Raw genomic sequence first — 27,131 nt, 5'->3', positions numbered from 1 at the left:
AATCTAGTTATAATATATGGAGCCATTGGGAAAAGTTCAATTCCTTAGTTTTTAGTGAGGTTAACGATGTTGCAGGGAGCAGGGAAAAGAATATCTCATTGCACTTATTGCCTCCCTAAATGGGTGAAGCATAAACAATCAACTTTTCCAAGGCTTCCATTATTAGCGTTCACAAAATCCCTTTCTATGGTTACTTAAAAGTTGTAATTGCATTTTCAATCTCTAAATAGCTAAAATGTTTGCAGTAGAAGCACATAAAAACCTCGTAACTTTTGCTAATGCTCTTACAGCACAAGTACAGCTTTGTCTTACTCCTAGCCTGTGACATCACCAGAGCATCAGCCAATAAGAGCTTTTTATCACCTGACAAGATCTTGATATTTAATGATTTTTAAATGTTAGGTACATAAAAATAAAATATTGTGTGCGAATGTTGATCATAAATGCTATTTAAATGTTATAATCAATCATAACAACAATCTGAACCATATTTTTAACATAGGAAAGCAGCCTATTGCTGTGTCCTTAAAAATTGTTTAATTTGTAATGACACACTTCTAGTTGAAACTGCCACATCAAACCATGTATCCAATCTTTTGAGGTTCAAGGTCTAGGGTGATTACCCTCTTGAAGATGAGTTGCATAATACTTCTGTGACAGTGTGGTCACCTGTTCTGATATAATGAAGACGGGACTGAGGAGTTGTGTGAAGAATGGAAAAACACAGGTGTCACAACACTGTTAAAGAAGTCAGTGGCACACTGGAAAAACTGCAACATTTATTTTGATGTTCAACACTCTAAAATTATCTGAACATATCCTTTGGATCTATTTAACTGGTGGAATATGAGGCATGCGAGTCTAAATTCTATCTTCAATAAGGATAGAAGCTGAAGTAATGAATTAAAATTTTCGCCAAGGCTGGTACTTGAACCTAGGTGTGTGCTTACTAGGCAGATGTGTTTACTACTATACCACCACAACAATGTGATTAACCCAGCTGTGTGAACTACCCTAGTACAAACCTCCCTAACACAAATCTCATTTCACCCTCCCCCCACCCAGGGGGTCCACAACTCTTTTGTGGATACGTGCGTGGCGAGCATGGGGCCCCGAGCCATTGCAGCCTTCTTTCTCTCCAGGGCTGCATTTCCCCCCCTTTCCCCCCCTTTTGCCCCCCTTTCCCCCCCTTTCCCCCCCTTTCCCCCCCTTTCCCCCCCTTTCCCCCCCTTTCCCCCCCTTTCCCCCCCCTTTCCCCCCCTTTCCCCCCCCCTTTCCCCCCCCCTTTCCCCCCCTTTCCCCCCCTTTCCCCCCCCTTTCCCCCCCCTTTCCCCCCCCTTTCCCCCCCCTTTCCCCCCCCTTTCCCCCCCCTTTCCCCCCCCTTTCCCCCCCCTTTCCCCCCCCTTTCCCCCCCCTTTCCCCCCCCTTTCCCCCCCCTTTCCCCCCCCTTTCCCCCCCCTTTCCCCCCCCTTTCCCCCCCCTTTCCCCCCCCTTTCCCCCCCCTTTCCCCCCCCTTTCCCCCCCGTATCGACAGGTTGCCTCGTTGGTCTTTCCAACGTGCCGATTGGCCCCTATAAACTGCAGAGGTCGCGTTTTCTCCCTCTTTGTCGGGTTGTATTGATGACGTCCTACGTGACGTGTCTGACGCGATTGTTCGCGCTGCTAGCCTTGCTGTCCCGCGCTCATCTGGACTATTTCGTCGCCGGCAAGTCCCGTGGTGGAGTACGGCTATTGCCACTGCCATCCGTGATCGCCGTCGCGCTTTGCAACACTTTAAGAGGCACCCATCCGTAGCCAGCCTTACTACCTTTAAACGCCTTCACGCTAAAGCCCGTTATTTAATCAAACAGAGCAAGCGGATATGATGGGAATGATTCGTTTCTTCCCTTGGTTCTACTGTCCCTCTGTCACGGGTATGGGCTACAATTCGCTCTCTCCCAGGTTGCCATCGGCAGTCCACCCTCGCAGGCCTTCACCTCCCGGATGGCATTTGTATGGACCCATTAGTTCTTGCAGAACATCTAGTGACCCATTTTGCAGTGGCATCAGCATCAGCCTCCTATCCAGCTGCTTTCCTTCATCAAAAACAGCGGGCTGAAGCTTCCACCTTATGTTTCACCCCTTGTGAGTCAGAATCTTACAACGAACCTTTTACTGAATGGGAACGTCTTTCTGCTCTATCTTCTTCTCATAATACGGCCCCTGGCCCAAATTCCATTCATAACCAACTGCTTCAACATCTCGGTGCTCCACAATGGCAACATCATCTTCGGGTGTTTAACCGTATCTGGCTCCAGGGTGACTTCCCTTCTCAGTGGAGGGATAGCATTGTGGTTATTGTCCTTAAGCCTGATAAGAACCCCCTATCTGTTGACAGCTATCAGCCAATTAGTTTGATCAATATTGTTTGTAAGTTACTAGAACAGATGGTAGCCCGTCGGCTCAATTGGGTCCTCGAATCTCGGGATCTATTGTCCCCTTACCAGTGTGGCTTTTGAGAGGGACGATCTCCAATCGATCATTTACTTCGCTTGGAATCCGCAGTTCGGCAGGCTTTTTCCCAGCGCCGCCATTTGGTTGCAGTGTTTTTTGACCTTCGCAAGGCCTATGACACGGCCTGGCACCTTCACATCTTACTAACCCACTCCCGATTTTTATCAGACACATCCTGATCCATCGGTCATTCAGAGTTCGAGTTGGTACTGCTTTTAGTTCTCCACAGACCCAGGAGACGGGCATCCCACAGGGTTCTGTCTTGAGTGTCCTTCTTTTCCTCATTGCTATCGATGGACTTGTGGCCTCTGTTGGTCCCTTGGTCGCCCCTGCCCTGTATGTGGATGATTTCTGCATTTGGGTTAGTTCCTCCTCGATGGCATCTGCAGAGCAGCAGCTCCAGTTAGCTATATGGCGTGCCTCTGCATGGACCCTCTCACATGGGTTTCAATTATCTCCTTCAAAATCGCGGGTGGTCCACTTCTGTCGCCGTACTATGATCCACCCTGATCCAGAGCGCTATTTCGCTGCACAACGATTGCCTGTGGTTCCACAGTTTAGTTTCCTGGGTCTTCTTTTCGACAACAAGCTCACTTGGCTGCCCCATATCAGACATCCTGAAGGTAGGATGTTTCCGTAAACTCAATGTCCTTTACCTCCTTGCCCACTCCTCTTGGGGTGCGGACCATTCCCTCCTCCTCCGTCTTTATCGTGCTCTAGTTCTGTCTCGCTTGGACTATGGTTGTCAAGTTTATGGTTCAGCTGCTCCTTCCACACTGCACGTGCTGGATCCAGTCTACCATCATGGTATCCGTTTGGCCACCGGTGCCTTCCCTACTAGCCCTGTTGATAGTCTTGTGGTTGAAGCTGGGATCCCCCCCCCCCCCTTTGTGTTCGGCGGTCCCAGCTTCTGGTGTCTTATCCCCTCACTATCCGTTCTTCTCCCTCTCATCCTTCCTATTCTATCCTGTTCCCAGACCATGGACGTCGCCTACCCGACTCCCGCTCCCGGGCGTGTTTACCGGTTGGGCTGTGCCTTGCGTCTCTTTGCCGTGATTTTCAGCTTCCTTCTTTGTCCTGTCTTCCTCGCTCCCTCCCCTCCACCCCTCCTTGGTTAGTTGGCCATACTCGGTTGACCCATGGTTTTCTTTTGCCTGATGAGCCACCCGCACTATGTGGTTGTGGAGCCTTCCAGTTGGTAGCCCACATTTTGGTTGAATGCCCCCTTCTTTTGGCTCTGCCTGCTAAGTACAGGCTCCCCCACACTTTACCTTTGATGTTGGCTGACGATTCCCAGATGGCCTCTCTGGTTCTCGGTATCCTCCGGGAGAGTGGTTTTTATTCTAAGTTTTAAGGTTTTTAATCTCTCTCTGGTGTTGGGGCAGGGCGGTGAGTGTTTGGGTGTCTCTCACTGTAAGCAGTGTTCGGAGATTCCTGATTCACCTCCCTGACAGAAATCCTCTTTTCTTCCCCTTTTACTCTGTTTTTACCCCCCTTTTTTTTTTTTTTTTTTTTTTTTTTTTTTTTTTTTTTTTTTTTTTTTTTTTTTACCAATGGCAACGTGACTGCCCTTTTATGTTTTTCCCTTTTTCAGTTTTATTGTTCTGACTTTCCTGAGATGTCCCATTAGCAGAATGCAGTATATTTGAAACAAGGGACTGATGATCTTGCTGTTTGATCCCTTAAACCTCAAACAGCCAACCAACAACCATCCTTTCTTCTCTCATTCATCTGCTTCAGCATTTGAGGTTCCTGTTTTGATTCTTCCTTCCTGTGCACTCCTGAAGGCCAGCCCACCAATCTGATTAGTAACAGGTGACTGGATAATGTGTAATTCCCAGCCCCAGGTTGACAGGTAGGATTCACACGTATCTCCTGGTACAGAAAAAGCCCAGGGGGGGGTGACTGCCGGCCAGGGTGGCCGAGCGGTTCTAGGCGCTACAGTCTGGAAACGCGTAACCGCTACGGTCGCAGGTTCGAATCCTGCCTTGGGCATGGATGTGTGTGATGTCTTTGGTTAGTTAGGTTTAAGTAGTTTTAAGTTCTAGGGAACTGATGACCTCAGAAGTTAAGTCCCGTAGTGCTCAGAGCCATTTGAACGATTTGAGGGGTGATTGCCTGAGCTGCTACCTTCCCAAATGGCCAATTGTCTGTGTCAGGTGTTTGGGAGGTGTGACCTGAGATGTGAACGATCACCTAAGGTGGGTGCACCCCTTTGTGGAGGGGGCCCCCAGTTGGAAGGAGTGAGCCATTGGAGAACTGTGAATTCTTCCTGTGGTGTTGTTTACAGTAGGCTCCTCAAAGGTCTAACTGAGGCTGAAATCCAATTTTACTTCTCTGATGATGGTGTCATTGACATCCACTGGGTAATGGAAAAGTTAGATTCCTCCTTAGTGCTTCCATCAGAGATCAAAGCAGGCTATGAAATTATCATAGTCCGGCCGTACATTCCAAATCCAATGTGCTGCTACCAGTATCATTGCTTCAACTGCACTAGAACATCTTGTTGACAACCGGCCAAATGTGTAGCCTGTGGTAGAGGGGCACAAAAGAGCAACTGTCCACATACTTCTCTCCACTGTATCAACTGCATTGGTGGCCATGTGCCTCCTCTCAGGATTGCCCCATGTATCTTGATGAGCAGGCTCTGAGGTTCAAAATTGCCCAGTCTCAAGGAAACATCACCATCCCCCTGTCCAGCTGTGCAACAAGCCATCAAACTCTCACCTCAAGGGTGAAGCCACCATCTACACAACTGGTAGGCCAGAAAGGAAGGAGGAGCACTATTGTCAAGACTTCCTACATCGCTCCAGACAATGACACCCGAGACTTCCTCTAACGGGTAAGACCCGAGGAAGTCCATCAAAGGCAAACAGCCTTCTCCTTCGATGACTCAAAGATCCTCTTTGACAGTGGCACCATGTGATGCCTTAGCCCGGCTGACCTCTGTGTCACCGGTGTGCACCCCGACTGTTTTTCAGCGTAGGACACCACAGACTGACTGCACAAACAAGCTGATGTTTCTGTGGACCCCATGGAGCAGGATCCTCCTGCTTCTGTGCCTTGTAGTAGTGACTCTTCACAGGCTGTCACTTGGTAGCTGCCAACGTGACACCCCTACATCTCTTCCTTATCATGACCCTCTTCCAACACAATGTTCGCGGCCTTCAGTCCCACAAAGAGGATTTACGGCTGCTTTTAGTATCACAGTGTCACATCCCCTTGTGCTCTGCCTTCAGGAAATGAAACTGCGCACTCACGACCGCTTTGAGCTTTCACATTTCTTCCCAGTTTGTTTTGACCTTCCCCCTGAGGTCGCTATTCCATCTCGTGGGGGAGTCATGCTGCTCATATGAGATGACATTCAGTTAGCCCGTCTCACTGACTACCCATCTTCAAGATGTTGCAGGTCACCTTTTCCTTCCCCATCTGACTTTTTCCTTCTGTATCATTTACGTCCCTCTGTCATTTGATGCCACCAGGGCAGACTTTCTTCAGCTTATTGGGCAGCTACCTCCCCCATTTCTGATACAGTGACTTTAATGTGCATCATCCCCTTTGGGGTTCTCCCAGAACTTATTAGAGGTACCCTCTTGGCCGATCTTAATCAACTCAACCTCTTCTGCCTTAACACTGAAGCACCTACTTTCCTTTCTGACTTGTCACACACCTATTCCTATTTGGACCTATCCTTCTGCACTGCCCAGCTTGCCCATCAGCTTGAGTGGCCTGTTCTTTCTGATGCCTACTCAAGCGACCATTTCCTGTGTGCCATCCATTTGCTGACTTTCACCCCACCTGCGTGCACACACAAATGGTAACTTACTAAGGCTGACTAGCAGCTTCAGTTCTCCCTGGCAACCTTCGAAGGACATGATTTCACCAGCTGTGATGACCAGGTGTAATATCTCACACAAATGTTGTTGTTGTTGTTGTTGTCTTCAGTCCTGAGACTGGTTTGATGCAGCTCTCCATGCTACTCTATCCTGTGCAAGCTTCTTCATCTCCCAGTACCTACTGCAACCTACATCCTTCTGAATCTGCTTAGTGTATTCATCTCTTGGTCTCCCCCTACGATTCTTACCCTCCACGCTGCCCTCCAATACTAAATTGGTGATCCCTTGATGCCTCAGAACATGTCCTACCAACCGATCCCTTCTTCTGGTCAAGTTGTGCCACAAACTTCTCTTCTCCCCAATCCTATTCAATACTTCCTCATTAGTTATGTGATCTACCCATCTAATCTTCAGCATTCTTCTGTAGCACCACATTTCGAAAGCTTCTATTCTCTTCTTGTCCAAACTATTTACCGTCCATGTTTCACTTCCATACATGGCTACACTCCATACAAATACTTTCAGAAATGACTTCCTGACACTTAAATCTATACTCGATGTTAACAAATTTCTCTTCTTCACAAACGCTTTCCTTGCCATTGCCAGTCTACATTTTATATCCTCTCTACTTCGACCATCATCAGTTATTTTGCTCCCCAAATAGCAAAACTCCTTTACTACTTTAAGTGTCTCATTTCCTAATCTAATTCCCGGAGCATCACCCGATTTAATTTGACTACATTCCATTATCCTCATCTAGCTTTTGTTGATATTCATCTTATATCCTCCTTTTAAGACACTGTCCATTCCATTGAACTGCTCTTCCAAGTCCTTTGCTCTCTCTGACAGAATTACAATGTCGTCGGCGAACCTCAACGTTTTTACTTTTTCTCCATGGACTTTAATACCTACTCAAAATTTTTCTTTTGCTTCCTTTACTGCTTGCTCAATATACAGATTGAATAACATCGGGGACAGACTACAACCCTGTCTCACTCCCTTCCCAACCACTGCTTCCCTTTCATGCCCCTCGACTCTTATAACTGCCATCTGGTTTCTGTACAAATATTAAATAGCCTTTCGCTCCCTATATTTTACCCCTGCCACCTTTAGAATTTGAAAGTGTATTCCAGTCAACATTGTCAAAAGCTTTGTCTAAGTCTACAAATGCTAGAAATGTATGTTTGCCTTTCCTTAATCTATTTTCTAAGATAAGTCACAGGGTCAGTATTGCCTCACGTGTTCCAACATTTCTGCGAAATTCAAACTGGTCTTCGGCGAGGTCGGCTTCTATCAGTTTTTCCATTCATCTGTTAAGAATTTGCGTTAGTATTTTGTGGCTGTGACTTATTAAACTGATAGTTCGGTAATTTTCACATCTGTCAACACCTGCTTTCTTTGGGATTGGAATTATTATATTCTTCTTGAAGTCTGAGGGTATTTTGCCTGTTTCATACATCTTGCTCACCTGATGGTAGAGTTTTGTCAGGACTGGCTCTCCCAAGGCCATCAGTATTTCCAATGGAATGTTGTCTACTCCTGGGGCCTTATTTCGACTCAGGTCTTTCAGTGCTCTGTCAAACTCTTCATGCAGTATCGTATCTCCCATTTCATCTTCATCCTCTTCCATTTCCATAATATTGACCTCAAGTACATTGCCCTTGTATAGACCCTCTATATATTCCTTCCACCTTTCTGCCTTCCCTTCTTTGCTTAGAACTGGCTGTCCATCTGAGCTCTTGATATTCATGCAAGTGGCTCTCTTTAATCCAAAGGTCTCTTTAATTTTCCTGTAGGCAGTACCTATCTTACCCCTAGTGAGATAAGACGCTACATCCTTACATTTGTCCTCTAGCCATCCCTGCTTAGCCATTTTGCACTTCCTATCAATCTCATTTTTGAGACGTTTGTATTCCTTTTTGCCTGGCATTTTTATATTTTCTCCTTTCATCAATTTAATTCAATATTTCTTCTGTTACCCAAGGATGTCTACTAGCCCTCATCTTTTTACCTACTTGATCCTCTGCTGCCTTCACTACTTCATCCCTCAGAGCTACCCATTCTTCTTCTACTGTATTTCTTTCCCCCATTCCTGTCAATTGTTCCCTTATGCTCTCCCTGAAACTCTGTACAACCTATGGTTTAGTCAGTCTATGATTAAGTTGTGCTCTGTGCAAAATTCTTCCAGACGGCTTCCTCTTTCATTTCTCCCTGCCAATCCATATTCACCCAATATGTTTACTTATCTCCCTTTTCCTACTACCAAATTCCTGTCACCCATGACTATTAAATTTTCGTCTCCCTTCACTACTTGAATAATTTCTTTTATCTCATCATACATTTCTTCAATTTCTTCATCATTTGCAGAGGTAGTTGGCATATAAAGTTGTACTACTGTAGTAGGCATGGGCTTCGTGTCTATCTTGGCCACAATAATGCGTTCACTATGCTGTTGGTAGTAGCTTACCCACATTCCTATTTTTTATTCATTATTAAGCCTACTCCTGCATTACCCCTATTTGATTTTGTATTTATAACCCTGTATTCACCTGACCAAAAGTCTTGTTCCTCCTGCCACCGAACTTCACTAATTCCCACTATATCTAACTTTAACCTATCCATTTTCCTTTTTAAATTTTCTAACCTACCTGCCTGATTAAGGGATCGGGCATTCCATGCTCAGATTCGTAGAACGCCAGTTTTCTTTCTCCTGATAACGACATCCTCCTGAGTAGCCCCCGCCCAGAGATCCGAATGGGTGACTCACCATATTTCCGTCAATTGAGAAATGCTCCAGGAACGAATGAGTGAGTAAATGAATAGCTTAGTATGTGGCTAAACACAGAAAACATTTTCATTTTTTATCATAACCACTAGATTTGGCCAATGCAGAATATTTGTGGTGGACATTCCCAAATGCATCATATACGATGGCCCTTTTACAGGGGACACTGGGGTTAGTGTTGCAAGGCCAGATCAGTCAATCGTCCAGACTGTTGCCCCTGCAACTACTGAAAAGGCTGCTGCCCCTCTTCAGGAACCACACGTTTGTCTGGCCTCACAACAGATACCCCTCCATTGTGGTTGCACCTACAGTAAGGCCATCTGTATCGCTGAGGCACGCAAGCATCCTCACCAATCGCGAGGTCCATGGTTCATGGTTATCCTTAGTGCAGCAAAACGTTCCATTCCTCACACTTCCTCTTTACCATACTGTGTCCTAGTCCCTTGATTGACTGAGGCTTGCCGTGATGCAATTCGCCCATGGAGACATGCTCTCTGCATTTGTAGCAGTTATCTTAAGATGGCAAACTGCATTCATTATAAACTGATGTGTGCAAAGTGTCGTCACGTTCTTTGAGATAGGAAAAGAGCTTGCTAGATTTCATTCACCAGTTCTTTTAACAGTTCCACCCCTTCCTCTGGGACCAAGATCCATTCACCAATTTCTGCCCTGACAGTAGCAGATGATGTTATTGTGCACCCTATTGCTATTTCCAACACCTTGGGCCGTCATTTTGTGGACATTTTGAGCTATTCCCACTAACACCCTGTCTTCCCTCATTGGAAATGAGTGGAGGCAGCTTGTGTGTGTGTGTGTGGGGAGGGGGGGGGGGTACTGTTCTCTTCTCAGAACCATGAGTGCTACAATACAGCCTTTACTATGAGGGAGCTAGATCATGCTCTCAGTTCATCCTGATCCTCTGCCCCCTGGGCCTCACTCTGTCCACAGTCAGATGTTGCAGCATGCAGATCCTGCTTTACATGTACAACCACATCTGGACAGAGGGCACATTTCCCAGACTTTGGTATGAAGCCACCATCATACCTATACCTAAAGCCGGTAAGGGGCAAACCTTCCTTCTAGCTACCGTCCATCTCTCTCACCAGCCGTGTTTGCAAGGTGATGGAATGTTTGAGTCATGTCTGACTGGTATCTTGGGTAGAGTCATACAATTTACTAATGAATGCACAGTGTAGATTTAGAGTGTGGTGTTCTGCAGTTGACCATCTTGTTACTATGTCAACCCATGTCATTAATGAATGGTTCTCTATGGCAATCCCAGGCTGTGGCAGTGTTCTTTGATTTGATGAAGACCTATGACACCTGCTTGAGAACTGGTATCCTCCATACTCTTCAAACGTGGAGATCCCATGACCGCCTGCCCTGTTTCCTTCAGGAATTTCAAAAAAACCTTGTTTTCAAGGTGTTTGTCTGTTCTGCCTTGTCGGACAACTTTATCCAGGAAAACGCTGTGTCTCAGGGTTCCATCCAGAGCATTATCCTCTTTGCTATTGCCATTAACACTATAATGTCCTGTCTCCTGTAGGCCATCTCCAGTTCCCTTTTTGTTGATGGTTTTACTATTGATTTCAGTTCTCCACAGACATTCCTCACTGAGTTGCATCTTGAACTATGTCTTGATCATGTTCACACCTAGAACATCTACAATCACTTTCATTTTTACACTAACAAAACCATCTGTATGAATTTCTGGTGGCACAATTGGTTTCTCCCACCATCTTTACATCTTGGGCCTGTTGCCCTTCCTTTCATTGAAACTACAAAATTCCTGGGGTTCATGCTCAATAGGAAACACTCTTGGTCCTCCTGTGTGTCTTACCTGGCAGCCCACTGTACCTGGTTCCTCAATGTCATGTGCGTCCTCAATTGTACTTCCTGAGGCACTGATCAAACCACCCTCCTCCATTTGTACTGATCCTTTGTCCATTTGAAACTCAACTATGGGTGCTTTGTTTATGCATCTGCACATCTGTCCCTCATATGCTTTCTCAACATTATTCACCATTGTGGCATCCATTTGGCCACTGGTGCCTTTCACGCTAGCCCAGTTGAGCCCATATGCTGAAGCTGCTGAACTACCGCTGGCCTACTGCCATGACTTTCTCCTCAGCAGGTATGTACGCTGTTTGTCTGCCATGCATGACCACCCATCCTATGCTTCCTTCTTTGATGATTCCTTTGATTGCAAGTATGGGGCACGTCCCTCTTCTCTTACCTCCTGGAGTCCACTTTTGGCACTTGTTCCAGAGGCTTAACTTCACACTATCTGCAACTTTCCCAGTGAGTGTGAACCCTTCACCGCCTTGGCTTCATGAAGTACTCATGTTAACCTTGGCCTTTATTCCCTTCTTAAGGACACTACTCCAGCCTTTCTCTATTGCCTTCAGTTTCACAACCTTCACATGGAACTTCACAATAGTACCTTTGTATACACTGGTGCTTGTCAGACTGACCATGCGGTCGGGTGTGACTTCATCATTGACACCAGTGTCTCTTGATTTTGGCTTCCGGCACACTGCTCATTATTGACAGGTGAGCTCTTTGCCCTGTATCAGGCCACAGAATACATCTGGCAACACATCCATTTCAGTTGTGTCTTCTGCTCGGACTCACTCAGCACCCTTCAGTCTATGTGCGCTATATGCTGCCGATCCCTTAGTGCAGAGGGTTCAGGAAAACTGCCACTTTATCACTCTTGGCAGAGCCAGTACAACGTTTAGGTGGGTTCCTGGTCATATCAGTATGCTAGGAAATGAGGCTGCTAACACTGCTGCCAAGGCTGCAGTCCTCGTACCTCAGCCTGCTAGTTCCTATACTCCTTCCAATGATCTGTGTTGCCATCTGTCAGGAGGTGGTGTCCCTTTGGCCTTGCCGATGGTCCTCTCTCCATGGGAATATGCTGAGGCTTATTAAGCCTCTCCCATTGGTTTGGACAATGACCTCTCCTCCCTCCTGCTGAGAAGAGATCATTTTAACTATGCTGCATATTGGGCACTGCCTTTTTAGCCATCACAATTTGATTAGTGGTGCTATCCCATCACTTTGTACACATTGCACCCAAGTTTTAACTGTCTGTCACTTCCTGGTGGAATGCCCATTTTTTAACCATTTACATTCTTGCATGGGTTTGCCGTCTGAGTTGTCAGCTGTTTTAGCAAATGATGCACGGGTTGTCAACTACGTTTTACTTTTTATCTGCCACAGCAATATGGTGAAGGCCATTTAATTTTTTTAGTTTTGGACCTCCGATTCTGTATGGTGTCTTTTAGCCATTTCTCCATGTCCTTGTTTTTTAGCTGTCTTCTCTCATTTCACTTGGGACTGACACATAGTAGTCTTTCAAGTGATCTGTGTCTTCATGTTCTATAGTTTAGACTTAGGTGTGTATAACCCCAGTTGTTTTTTGCACCCTAAATCAAAACAAAGAAATCTGACCTGGTACAGATCCCAAACACTCGAGCAGTACACACTCCAGGAATACTTGAGAATAGTTTGCATCAGTGTCCTACATGTGGTCTCCTTTACAGAAGAACCAGTCTTTCCTAAAATTCTCCCAATAAACCAAAGCCTATCATTCACCTTTCCTACAACAGTTCTCACAAGTTCATTCCATTTCAGATTGATTTGCAACTTACACCCAGATATTTAAAAGGCTTGACCGTGTTGAGCAGTACACAAGTAATGCTGTAACCAAACATTGCAGGTTTGTTCTTTCTATTAATTTGCATAAACTTAGATTTTTCCACATTTAGAGCTAGCTGACATTCATCACACCAATAAGAATTTTTGTCTAAGTCATCTTGTACCTCCCTACAAGAAATCAACTTTGACACCTTACTGTACACCACATCATCATCAGCACACCATCTGCTAAATCATTTATGTGCATAAAGAAAAACAGCAGTCCTTTCACACTGTCCTGGGGCATTTCTGACGATACCCTTGTCTGATTAACATTTGCTGTCAAGGCCAACATACTGGATTCTATTAGTTAAGATGTCTTTGAGCCATTCACATATATGTGAACTCTTTCTGTATGCTCATTAAAGACCTACTGTAGGGAACTGTGTCAAATGCTTTCTGGAAATCTAGAAATATGGAATTGACTTTTTGCTAATGAGGCTGGATGATCATGGTAGACTTCAGACTTCAGGTAACCCTACAACTCATAATAACATAGTGAGACCTGAGAGGCCAAGCTCAATGCATGTGGCGTCTCAGCATGAGATCCTCACCAAATGACGTGTGCAAGAGATCTCTCAAATCTGTAGTAATGTGGATGGAGAGCCATCCTGCTAAGTCATGTTTATCAGTCTGGCTAGGGATAATCTGACACCTTCTCTAACTACAGCTCACATTATACATGATTCTCATCCACCATCACTCATGTTGCGCCCCCCAGGTGGTTCACAACTCTTTTGTGGACACGTGCGTAGCGAGCACGGGACCCCGAGCTAATGTGGCCCTCCTTCCTTTCTGGGCTGCATACCTTCCCTTTCCTCATCCTTCCCCATCCCCATCCCCCATCTTTGCCCCCCCCCCTCCCCCTCACCACTGGCTCTTTCCTTCACTTTCTCCCCCTCTGGGAGTATGGTTTGTGCCTACGTCCGGAGACGGACACTCGAAACTGTTACAAATTCCTTGCTTTCTACACTTGCAAGTCTTCGTCCTTCCTCTGTCCTTCTCTTTTCCTTCCCTCTTCTCTTTGCCCTTTTCTCCGCTGCGGTGTTTGAGACCCCTCTTCTTTCCTTTCCCTTTCTCTTTTTTCCTCCCTGTGTGTGTCTGAAGGCTGACCCACGCACTTCCCTGCGTAGCCGGTGACGGGGTAACGCGTAATTCCCTGCCCCGGATAGACAGGTAGGACACATGCGTACCCCCTGGTAACGGCCAGGCCCAGGGAGGGGTGATTACCCGAGCTGATACCTTCCAAAAGTGCCGATTGGTCCCTCCGTCCGGTTGTTGGGAGGTGTGACCTGAGGTGTGAACAATCACCTAAGGCGGGAGTGCTCTCAGAGAGGGCCCCCACAAGGGAGGAGCACGCCATCGGAGACGCCGGTAATCATGGGGGATTCTTCCGCAATGGTTTCCTTACCTTCCACTATGTCTGCTCACAAACGTAAGTTCACTGAGTCTCAGCCACAGACAGTTCTTCCATCATTGCCACAGTTCCTTGTTGTTTCTCGGTCTGACGAAGGTCACGACTTCTCCACGGTCAACCCTTTCATTATTCAGAAAGGTGTCAACGCAATTGTAGGTCCTGTAAAGTCTTGTTCCAGGTTATGGAATGGCACCCTGTTGTTAGAAACAGTCAGTGCCCTCCAGGCACAAAAATTGCTGTGTACTTCTCTGCTCCACACCTTCCCTGTCTGGGTGGAACCGCACCATACCTTAAATTCCTCGCATGGAGTCGTTTATACACGCTCCCTCGAGGGATTGTCTGACAAAGAAATTCAGCACTACCTGTCTGACCAGGGCGTAATGGCTGTTCATAGAGTTATGAAAAGGGTTGACACGAACGTCATTCCAACACGCACTGTCTTCTTGACTTTTGACAAAGTTCAACTCCCATCGAAAATCAAAGCAGGCTATGAGATAATTTCCGTTCGCCCTTACGTCCTAAACCTTACACGTTGCTATCGATGTCAGCGGTTCAATCACACCAGCCAGTCCTGTTCCAATTCGGCCAAATGTGTTACGTGTGGCAAGGATGCCCATGAGGGTGCTTGTCCACCTCCCTCCCCTCGCTGCATCAACTGTATGGGTGACCACGCTGCTTCCTCTCGAGATTGCCCCATTTTTAAGGACGAAAAGCTCATCCAGGAAATAAGAGTGAAGGAATAGGTGTCGACCTTTGCTGCTCGAAAATTATTCGCCAGTCGACAGCCCACCGTGCCTCAGACAGGAAAATACAGCACTGTCCTTGCTTCTCCTCGGCCAACAAAGGAGGCGGCCACACACACTTGTGATCTCACCTTTAGTGCCACGGTCATCAGATCGGCCAGCGCAAAGATCGCCCGTTCAACCTCACCACTTTCGCCTGCCCACTCTATGGCTCACGCTTCATCGGGTTCTGCTAAATCTCGAGCCCAAAAGTCAGACACCAAGACTTCGAAAAAAGAGCATACTCGTGAAGAGTTTTTATGTACCCCAACATCACAACCATCGGTTCCTCCTTCATCTAAACATCATAATTCCAAGAAGGCTACAAAGAAACCCAGTTCCTCTCCTTCTCCGCCAAGGCGTGTCCCATCTACAGCACAAACTGTCGGAAATCGCCCTTGGCCGTATTCTGTGTCGCCGAGGCACACTGCTGGTGGCCTGTCAACCGGCCGATCGCTGGTGGCAGGAGCTGCTCCTGACCAACCTATGTATCAGGATCTTCTGCCTTCGGCTGAATGCCATTCCATGCTGTCGGTCGCTAGCTCCGAGCAGTCTTTGAGTTGGCAGCAACTTTGGTCACATTCCTCCATTTTCTGTTCACCCCATGTCCATTATCCACTGGAATATCCACGGCATTTGAGCCAATAGGGATGCATTGTCGATCCTCTTACGATCCTACTCGCCGGTCATCTTCTGCCTTCAGGAAACAAAGCTGCGTCCCCATGACCGCTTTGTTCTCCCTCATTTTCAGTCCGTCCGATACGATCTCCCCTCTGTTGAAGACACTCCAGCACATGGAGGACTCATGATTCTTCTCCACAAAACTCTCCATTATTACCCAATCCATTTAAACACTTCCTTCCAAGCTGTCGCCGTCCGTATTTCCCTTTCCGGATACACGTTCTCTCTTTGTACTGTATACATTCCATCATCCACACCAATGGCACGAGCTAATCTCCTTCATCTTCTTGGTCAGCTTCCACCCCCCTATTTGCTGGTTGGGGACTTCAATGCCCACCACCTGCTTTGGGGATCTCCACATCCTTGTCCATGTGGCTCACTATTGCTAGACGTCTTCCACTGAGCGGATCTAGTTTGCCTCAACACTGGGATCCCTACATTTTTATCTGCCTCCACGACAAATTTCTCATTTGGACCTTGCGGTCGGTACTGTTCCGCTAGCTCGGCGCTTTGAATGGTTCGCCCTTGATGATACACACTCGAGGGACCACTTTCCATGTGTCCTTAGAATGCAGCCTCAACTGCCTTACATGCGCCCGCGACGCTGGAAGTTTGCCCAAGCTGATTGGACATTTTTGTCTCTAGCGACATTCGATGACCGTCACTTTCCCAGCGTCGACGATGAGGTCACCCATATTACTGATGTTATTCTTACAGCTGCAGAACATTCAATACGACGCACCTCCGAATTGCCCCAGCGCCCCCCAGTTCCTTGGTGGAACGAGGCATGTCGTGATGCAATACGTGAGCGGCGACGTGCTCTCCGCGTTTTCCGCCACAATCCTACTTTGCCCAACTGTATCTGCTATAAGCAGTTCCGTGCGCGATGCCGTCGCGTCATCCGCGATAGCAAGAAGGCAAGCTGGAAATTCTTTATTAGCTCATTTAACACCTTCACTCCCTCCTCGGAAGTTTGGAGTCGGCTTCGACGGTTCTCAGGTGCGCCCTAGTTTCTCCCTGGTCTCTGGGCTCACTGTTGGGCATGATACATTAGTGGACCCCGTCGCAATTTCTAACTCATTGGGTCAGCACTTTGCCGTGATTTCGAGCTCTTCCAATTACCCGCCAGCGTTTCTCCCGAAGAAACGTGCAGCGGAAGTGCGACCTCTTGCTTTCTCCTCTCAAAATCGCGAAAGCTATAATACTGTTTTCTCTATGTGGGAACTCCAACATGCACTCTCTTCTTCTCGCTCCTCCGCCCCAGGACCGGATGGTATCCACGTTCAAATGTTGCTGCATTTATCAACCCACAGTCTGCATTACCTCCTTTGCCTTTATAATCGAATTTGGACTGACAGTACTTTTCCCAGACGATGCCGGGAAGCTATTGTCGTTCCTGTTCCGAAACCTGGAAAGGACAAACATCTCCCCTCTAGCTATCGCCCCATTTCTCTCAGGAGTAGTGTATGTAAGGTTTTGGAGCGTATGGTGAATTACCGTCTAGCGTGGTGGCTGGAATCCCACAGTCTTTTAACACCTGCCCAATGCGGATTCTGAAAGCATCGTTCTGCCGTTGACCATGTTGTTGCTCTCTCCACTTATATCATGAACAATTTTCTCCGGAAACGTCAAACAGTAGCAATATTTTTTGATCTGGAGAGAGCATACGATACCTGTTGGAGGACAGGCATCCTCCGCACACTGTTCTCTTGGGGCATTCGAGGTCGGCTGCCCCTTTTTCTTCGCGAATTTATGGCAGAGCACACATTTAGGGTGCGGGTGGACACTACTATCTCCCGTACTTTCTCCCAAGAAAACGGGGTACCCCAGGGCTCCGTGCTGAGTGTTGTACTGTTTGCCATTGCCATCAATCCAATTATGGATTGTCTCCTTCCTGATGTCTCGGGCTCCCTCTTTGTGGAGGATCTCTTGATCGCCTCCACTCTTGGAGCATCGAAACCGGCTTCCATTTCTCTCCCAGTAAGACCATTTGTGTTAATTTTTGGCGACGTAAGGAGTTTCTTCTGCCCTCCTTACATCTAGGTCCTGTCAACCTTCCGTTTTCAGACGTCGCTAAATTCTTGGGTCTTATGTTCGACAGAAAACTGTGCTGGTCCTCCCATGTTTCCTATCTTTCGGCTCGCTGTCTGCGATCCCTTAACACCCTCCGTGTCCTGAATGGTACCTCCTGGGGAGCGGACCGAGTGGTCCTTCTCCGCCTCTATTGCGCCTTAGTGCGCTCAAAATTGGATTATGGAAGCATAGTCTACTCCTCTGCTCGGCCGTCTATTCTTCGGCGTCTCGACTCTATCCACCACCGTGGATTACGTTTAGTGTCTGGAGCTTTTTACACTAGCCCTGTGGAAAGCCTTTATGCTGAGACTGCTGAACCTCCGCTGTCTAATCGGCGAGCAGTCCTCCTGAGTCGTTATGCTAGCCATCTGTCTTCCATGCCTGCTAATCCAGCCCATGACCTTTTTTTGACGCCTCCTTTGATGTAGGGTATGCAGGCCACTCCTCCTCCCTACTGCCCCTGGGAGTCTGCTTCCGTCAACTGCTCCATTCTCTTTCCTTCCGCTTTCCTAAAACCTTCTTGACAACTTGGGGTACAGCACCGCCTTGGCTCCGTCCCCGGATCTGCCTGCTCCGTGACCTTTGTCGATTTCCCAAGGATGGTACCCCTACACTTGTTTATCGTCGGGCATTTGCTGCTCTATGTGCACAAATGACGGAAGCCACATTTATTTACACCGACGGTTCGAAAACATAGTTAGGTGTTGGGAGTGCCTATATTGTTGGCGACACCCCAAATCACTTTCGGCTTCCCGACCAGTGTTCGGTTTATACTGCAGAGCTATACGCTGTTCTCCATGCTGTCCACTACATCCGCCGCCATCAGCGGATACAGTACGTAATCTACTCGGATTCTCTCAGCTCTCTCCTCAGTCTCCAAGCTCTTTACCCTGTCCACCCTCTGGCCCACCGGATTCAGGACTGTCTGCGCTTGCTCCACCTGGGGGGCGTCTCGGTGGTGTTCCTCTGGCTCCCGGGACACATTGGTATCTGTGGAAATGAGGCGGCCAATATTGCAGCCAAGACTGCAGTCTCTCTTCTTCGACCAGCTATTCCATCGATTCGCCGATCTACGGAGCGTTTTATGTCGTCATGTTGTTCGTTTATGGGACGTGCATTGGTCAACACTTCCCCATAATAAATTGCGGGAAGTGATAGCTCTTCCTTGTGCTTGGACCTCTTCCTCCCGAACGCGTCGTCGGGAGGAGGTAATTTTAGCTGGACTCCGGATAGGGCACTGTCTTTTTAGCCATCGACATCTTTTAAGCGGCGATCCTCCACCACTCTGTCCCCACTGCTCTCAGCTGTGGACGGTAAGACACCTTTTAATTGAGTGCCCCTATTTCAATTTGTTAAGCTCCTGTCTACAGCTATCGCCTGATCTATCATCGATTTTAGCAGATGACACACGCTCAGCCGACTGCGTTCTCCAGTTTATTAGTGCCAGTGAAATGACGTCAGTCATTTGAAGCTTTTTTTGGGGACAACCAACCCCTTTCTGTAGTGGATTTTTAAGCCTTCCTTCTGCTTTTAGTTTCTCCAATTTTATGACTTTATTCCCATTGCTGCAGGTTTTCAATTTCGGTTTTTTACTGTTTCCTAAGTCATGGGCCGGGCACTAATGACCATAGCCGTTTTGCGCCCTAAAACCAAAACAAAAAAAACTCATGTTGCTGTTCAGTGCCATCTGTTGGCCAGCTAGCATTTGATTATGGAAGCAAGACTAAAGAGAAATCAAAACACCTTCACAAGATTTGACAACCTGGAGGGAGTGTTTGACAATCTAAAATGGTGCAAGGTGTCAGAAATTCTGAGGAAAATGGGGGTAAGCTGTAGGGAGAGATGTCAAAGATTTGATCAGGCCGCTATGACAAGTAACAGGAGGGGCAACATGTGGGAATTGTGGAGGCTCGGCTTGCAAATTGGGTGATTCTTGTACACTTCCTTTGAAATTTATAACCTGCTCTTGGGATCACACAGTACGGAGCAGGAAGATTGGGGTTTATAAAGAGGAAACGGAAATTGAGGAGTTTGAAGTTACAAGAGGCATACCCTATGGTGAAGTTAAAAAGCTTAAAAAGCTATGCAGCCCTCAATATTTGCTGCTTCTTTCTGCTTCAGCCCTTAAGAAGCCAGTTTCCAAGTGTAATGCCTCCAGTAAACCTGCACCACAGATTACTGCAGGAATACAGTGTACTTCTGTGGGAAAAGCTGCAGTTCAACTGAAATCTTTCAAAAGTTACTGATGACTTAGAACCTCAGCCACATACTGCTGCACACCATCAGAAGCCCATTCAGCCATTCTCTCCACCTACACAAGTAATTCTTCCTGTAAGTTAAGAGAAAGGCACACAAAAAGTATTTAAAAATTCAAGAAAGTGACAGCTAAAACTTTGGACTGGTGAGCACGCTCCCTTTCCAATGGTGGTTTTACTGTCAAAGATATTGATATCCACATAGAGGAACCAGATAACTGTCTACCTCTCAGGTAAATTATCACTGCTGAAAGAGGAGGACAAGGACAATCATCACTGATTGATAGTGCCCACAGGTACTTTTGTGTTCCAGTGGAACTTAACTTAACTGATGGCTTTTGGAGGAACTGCCGCTCCTGGACTGTGTGACACCTTTCTGTATCTGCTTGCAAAAAACTCAGTTTTAAAGTCACTGATGCACATCCATTAAGGAGCTACCACCACTACAGATAAATGATGTTACTGGGACAGACCTAAGGATGGTGCGGCTATTTTTGTAGATGACAGCTGTCACTCCTGCCCTGTCTCTCCTGCCATGGAAATATTGGCACCCACAGTGGAATTTCTGACACCAGTTAAATTCACAGTGTGTTCTGAATACCTTCCACCTCATGATACACTGACAGAACTCTGCTGGGACCTCCTCACCCACCCCTGCTTGTGGGGGGGCTTCAATGCACACAATGTGCCATGGGGCTTGGCTACCACTTGCTCCAGGAGTTGAATTATTAAGCACCCCGTCGATTCAGAGAATATGTGCTTCAGATGACACACTTTTCCAAAGGTGCAAGGTCCTCTTCAGCCACTGACTTTCGTTTTTGCTCCACTCAGGTAAATGAGATGTGGCCACAGATTTGCATTCCAGTGACTACTTTCCATTTTGGATTCGTGAGCTGGCTCGGATAGGGCTCGACAGGAGACTGCAAAAACGGATGGTTAACAAGGGAATTTGTTTGAGATGCAGTCTGCAGGCCATCTCCAAACAAATTTGTACCAATGGATGGTGGACCATATCACCTGAGAGATCCAATGAGCTGTTGCAGATTCTGTTTCCCAGTGTAGAAACTGCCTCAGACCTGTCCCTTGGTGGAATGACAGGTGTCACTCAGCAGTCGGAGCCAGGCTTTTAGCTTTGTGGCAAATCAAACACAATCCAACTACAGAAAACTTGGTACCTTCAGATCTGAGAGTGAGTGTACAAGCAAGGCAAAATAAAGCAAGAGGAACTCCTGAAAGGAATTCGTGACTTCCACTGCACAAGTTTGGGACACACCACAGATATTCAGGCAAAAACAATGCACTTCCCCTAATGGCCTTGTTGAGATATGGGATCCTGAAGGATACACTTAAAAAATATCAGGATTTAGCCAAAAATTTTTTACTGTACAGTCATCCACTCAAACTGTTCTGTAGGGCTGTGGAGATAACTCTGCTTCTTCTTGTGTAATGAGCTGGTCTATAATCTTCCCATACTCCATATGGGAATATGAATATGATCTGTCTGCGGCTGGTGACTCTGTTTCAGGACTGAAAGAGATTCCTAATGCCATGCTCAGTCTTCTGTGCCATGGAGCCAAAGGCAAGCTCTCATCTTGTTTATCAGACCTGTTATGCTGGACAGTACCCCACAACAACAGGAGGCCTGTTAAATGTTATTTGTTTGAGGATGACTTTTTGCAACCTTCTACTCTTCCTCTGATCTTACAATGACAATGAGGCAACTACAGCTGACCAACAGGAGACAGGAAGCTTGTGTCAACAAAACTAGCTTTAGGTTCACCATAGAAGATGATGTGCATCAATTTTAACCATGCCCATCAAAGTCTTAGCAATCAGAGCTTACAATGGGGGACAATACCTTACATTTTAAGGACACTGTGTAATTTCTGGGCCTTTTATTTGACTCAACATTAACTTGGCTGTCACCCAAACAAGACCTGCAAACTAAGGGCTTCAAATCATTGAATATTTTGAAAACCTCAGTGGGAAGGTGTGGGGAGTGGACAGGTCCCTCTCCCTATGGCTTTATAGGGCATTTGTCAGATTTCAGTTAGATTATGGCTATGTGGTTTATGGATCAGTCTGTATTTTCTACCACAGGATGTTACACACTGTCCACCACGAAAGGATTTTGATACCAACTGTAGCCTATTGAACCAGCCCGTTTCAGAGCGTGTGTGCCGTGAATCCTCACTCGGGATTCAACAGCACCTCCTTCCAGCTTAGCAGACCCTGAAAATCTCTGTGTTGTTTCAGTCATTGGCATTTAGTGTGACAGTCTGCTCAGACTTTGAACAGTTGTTCAGAAATCATCCCATGTGCTCAAGCCATATGCTCATGCTACCGTCTCCAGGATGTGAATGTATCAGACATCTGAATAAACATCCAGAGATGGAACAAAATGCTGTCTTGATGTCTTCAAAAGCCCAAAGTGATTTTCAGCTTGTTACAATAAAAAAAAATCATACTTCAGATTTCATTCTCGAAGCTCTGTTGTCTACAATTTTAACTACATACCACAATTTTATCTTAGTTTATACAGATGGACTACAGCAAGAGAATGCCCTCAGTTGTTCATCTGCTTTGCCTGACAGGGTTTTCAAAGGGCATCTTCCAGAACAATTTAGAAATTGTGATGCTGAGTTGTATGGCATTATGAAGGCAATGGAGTGGGCTCATAGCCATCACAGTAAAAGGTTTCTTGCTTGTTCGGACTTGCTCAGTGCAATATGAGTAGTCCACCAGTACATCTGGTACAGCAGTGGATTCAGCTCTTTAAAGACTCCTTACAGTACCCCCAACACTATGGTAATGAGATGATCAGGATGCAGGGAATGACAGCCTACACAGCAGCCAAAGAAGTGTCAGCATGGTGTTGTACATTGATAGGCCATCCCCCTGCTTGCTGTCATCTCATCTAACAGATGAATCATGTCAGTATGGAACTGAATGGTTGGAGGTGGTGAAAAATAAATCTGTCACTCAAATGAGCCATACAGATGGAGTGGACTTCATGCCAACCATACAGATGGGAGTTAGTGCTGCTCACCAGACTGCACATAGGACATAGCCCTTCCTCCAACAGGAGAGCCATCACTCTGTGAAGTTTGTGATTTGCTACTTTCAGTTCAGCATATTTTGGCTGTGTGTGTGTCTTACATTCTGACACCACGGCAGCCTTCAGTTTGGCTGGAGATCTGTCCACTGTCCTCACCAATCCTGACACCATTGTTACACAGGTTCTGAAATATGTAGCACTACACAGGCATGCTTTTCAGGTACAAAGAAAAATAATGGTGCCAGAACCTCCACGTCAACAGATAAATTAAAAGAAAAGCTGGAAGAATGTAAACATTATACCATGTATTCTTTCATGTTTGCTGCTACCTCATTTGAGTCCTGTCTTCCTAATAAACTACGAAACTAGAATGACACAACAGCAAACGCAGAAGAATATACATATCATGTCATGTTTATATTCGTATTATTCTTATGCTGAATAGTGATACAGTCAGAAATGAAGCATGGCAACTGACTAGATTTTTAAATCTAAGATGACTCTAATTTCTGTGCAGAATGTAATGTACTAAAGAGGCATCTGCAAAGACTTTCAAACGGAGAAAAATATTTGCTAAACTCTCATTCAGAACATCTTCTATCATACGCAACCTATTATTTGGTTCTTGTTGATCATTATCAAAGAAAGCAGCAGTGTAAGTAACAACAAATAGCAGTCTCTTGCCATTGTTTTGCTTATGAGACAATTCCTCTTTTTTTTTTTTTAACTGTAAGCGGCGGTAGCGCGCACAAAAGCAAGCCATGCCATGAGTGGTGACAGGTCGTAAACACTCATTATCAGAATGCAACAAACAATGCATGACACAGTACAATAATGCATTTTCAGCTTAGAGTGACGTAAACACTTATAACAAAGAGAACAGCACTTATCAGATCAAAGCAAAATAAGCAATCGATTCATACCAGACGAAGCACGCGAAAAAGGAAGGATACCAGTATAAATACGGATGGAGCACCTGGCACATAGCAATGGCTACTTGGAAAAGCTTAACTGTTAAGCTTAAGACTCGAACCAAACTACTATAGCTGTATCTTCATCCATTCGACCTCAATTGTGTTTCATGTTACAATGGACCAACTTTGTTTCGATTTGGAGGGGTGGTCTAAAACTTTTCGAACACCTTCAATTTAGAGTCTCATTTTTCAGGTGCAGCTTAGATTCGAGTGTGGCTTAGATTTGAGTAAATACGGTAGCTGAGATGCTCTACAGCAAAGAAACTGTACCCAGTTTTTGCAGCCAGGACCATCCTAACATAGAAGCCCTCATGTGTGGCCATACACAGAAATGAACATCAGCTCACCACAGGTCTTTGGAGATATGAGAGTTCAAAGTAGTGGGCAGACAAGAGCATGTTGTGTGGCATTGCAGTCAGCTCTGGCCACGACAGCTTAATGATGTTAAAATTCTGATGCAGCCTTGTCAGGGCCCGATTTACTACCAGAGACTTCCACTGCAACCAACTATGCTTTGCAACTGGTCTATTTCCAAATTGCTGCCTGCTACATTTCCATACTATAACTGCCAGAGCCCATTGCCTCAGTCTCTGGTAAGGACTGAGTACCGTATTGGTCTAAAAATGTCACTATGACCACGTCTAGTACCTGCAGCTTTGAAGTCGTTCCTCTAGGTGTTACAATAAGGCCTGTCTTTTTGTGAAGCAAATTTATCTTTCACTTAAACAGTTAGATGTCCCTTAAAAGCATCCAAAACCAGCTAGGCTCTGTTTGCAAGCAGTGCCCCAGGTCTGCAATTCCAAACAGAAGGTAACCAGTCAGCCATCAGCTGCATTGTCATCCAGCCCTTTTCTTGGCAGTAAATCTGTCCCATAGGCAGGTTTTGTTTGGGCATAGCTTTCTTCTTTCGAACTTCCACAATCAGCTACGATAGCTAACACCATGGTTATTATATTTTCTTCATTCCTGATTCCTTTTAATGAGTTACTTTGCCCCCTTCATGTCTACTGCCATACTGCTTGACATGTCAAAAAATACTTCAGTTTTATCAGCATTGCCAGTCTGATGAAAAGGGTATGAGTGACACTTTTGCAACTGGATGCCATAACTCTGGAGTTGACCAGCTTCTTCTCAAAATCTGCTTCTTTCTTGGAGAACAAGTCCATTTCTCCACATAAATCAATACTAGAATGAAATCCTTGTTGTGGCACGTTTAAGAGTTTTGCAATTTCCAAGGCCTTAATGTTGAAAATTCCTCATAAGATAGTCATCCCATCTTCCCTCTTATCTTGCACTTAGGAAAGAACTTTATGGTAAAGTTCTTCATATTTGCCATATTTCGGTCCCCTGAATGATTTTCTCATTGGAGCTGCTTTCTTCAGTTTTTCTTCTGAAGCAATCCAATATTGCACATTGTATTCATCCAGTCCATAATTTTTTCCAACCTATCTGTTGGTTGTGGTTTTTGCATAATGCACAACTGTAAGTTTGAAGTTTGCATTGTTATTATGCCAAATTATTTGGATTGATGATGTTTTTGGCTCAAAATGATCATTAATAACATCATAAATAAAGCTTTCAAATATAACTGAATTATAAGCCAGTGAAACAATACTGGTAGATCTAAACAATTTAGATGCAAATAATTGGTAAAAGTTTGCGTAGATGCATAACAACTAGCCTTGTTGCTAGTTTTGGCTACAGGTACTAGTTGTATTGTTGCAAATGAGCTTAATTTTTGTTCAGCAGATGTTTGTAAAAAGAGAAAGTAGTTGATATATGCCACACCCCAACTTTTTGAGGATGAAGACTGTAGCTTATTTTTGGGTCAATATGTACAGTACCCATGGTCTAGGGGTAGCGTCTTTGATTCATAATCAAAATGCCTTCGATCCCGGGTTCGATCCCCGCCACTGCCTAAATTTTGATAAATAATCAGCATTGGCAGCCGAAAGACTTCCGGCATAAGAAGTCAGCCTCATTCTGCCAATGGCCTTGTCAAAGAAGGTGGAGGAGCGGATAGAGGTTCAGGGCACTCTCTTGTCCTAGGGGTGGGAAATTGCCCCTAAAGGTGGAAGAATCAGCAATGATAAACGACATGAGGATGCAGAAGACAATGGAAACCACTGCATTAAAGACACGTAACGTGTATCCACAGGACATGTGGCCTGTAATTGAAGAAGTGTCATGATGATCTCTCCATTGGCAAAAGATTCCGGAATAGTCCCCCATTCGGATCTCCGGGAGGGGACTGCCAAGGGGGAGGTTACAATGAGAAAAAGATTGAATAATCAACGAAAGGATAACGTTCTAAGAGTTGAGGGCATGGAATGTCAGAAGCTTGAACGTGGTAGGGAAACTATAAAATCTGAAAAGGGAAATGCAAAGGCTCAATCTAGATATAGTAGGGGTGAGTGAAGTGAAGTGGAAGGAAGACAAGGATTTCTGGTCAGATGAGTATCGGGTAATATCAACAGCAGCAGAAAATGGTATAACAGGTGTAGGATTCATTATGAATAGGAAGGTAGGGCAGAGGGTGTGTTACTGTGAACAGTTCAGTGACTGGGTTGTTCTAATCAGAATCAACAGCAGACCAACACCGACAACGATAGTTCAGGTATATGTGCTGACGTCGAAAGCTGAAGATGAACAGATAGAGAAAGTGTATGAGGATATTGAAAGGGTAATGCAGTATGTAAAGGGGGACGAAAATCTAATGTCATGGGCGACTGGAATGCAGCTGTAGGGGAAGGAGTAGGAGAAACGGTTACAGGAGAATGTGGGCTTGGGACAAGGAATGAAAGAGAAGAAAGACTAATTGAGTTCTGTAAAAAGTTTCAGCTAGTAATAGCGAATACCCTGTTCAAGAATCACAAGAGGAGGAGGTATACTTGGAAAAGGCCAGGAGATAGGGGAAGATTTCAATTAGATTACATCATGATCGGACAGATTCCGAAATCTGATACTGGATTGTAAGGCATACCCAGGAGCAGATATAGACTCATATCACAATATAGTAGTGATGAAGAGTAGGCTGAAGTTCAAGACATTAGTCAGGAAGAATCAATACGCAAA

This window comes from Schistocerca cancellata, chromosome 10, assembly GCF_023864275.1.
Source record: "Schistocerca cancellata isolate TAMUIC-IGC-003103 chromosome 10, iqSchCanc2.1, whole genome shotgun sequence".
Taxonomy (NCBI): domain Eukaryota; kingdom Metazoa; phylum Arthropoda; class Insecta; order Orthoptera; family Acrididae; genus Schistocerca; species Schistocerca cancellata.
This window is presented reverse-complemented; position numbering follows the sequence as displayed.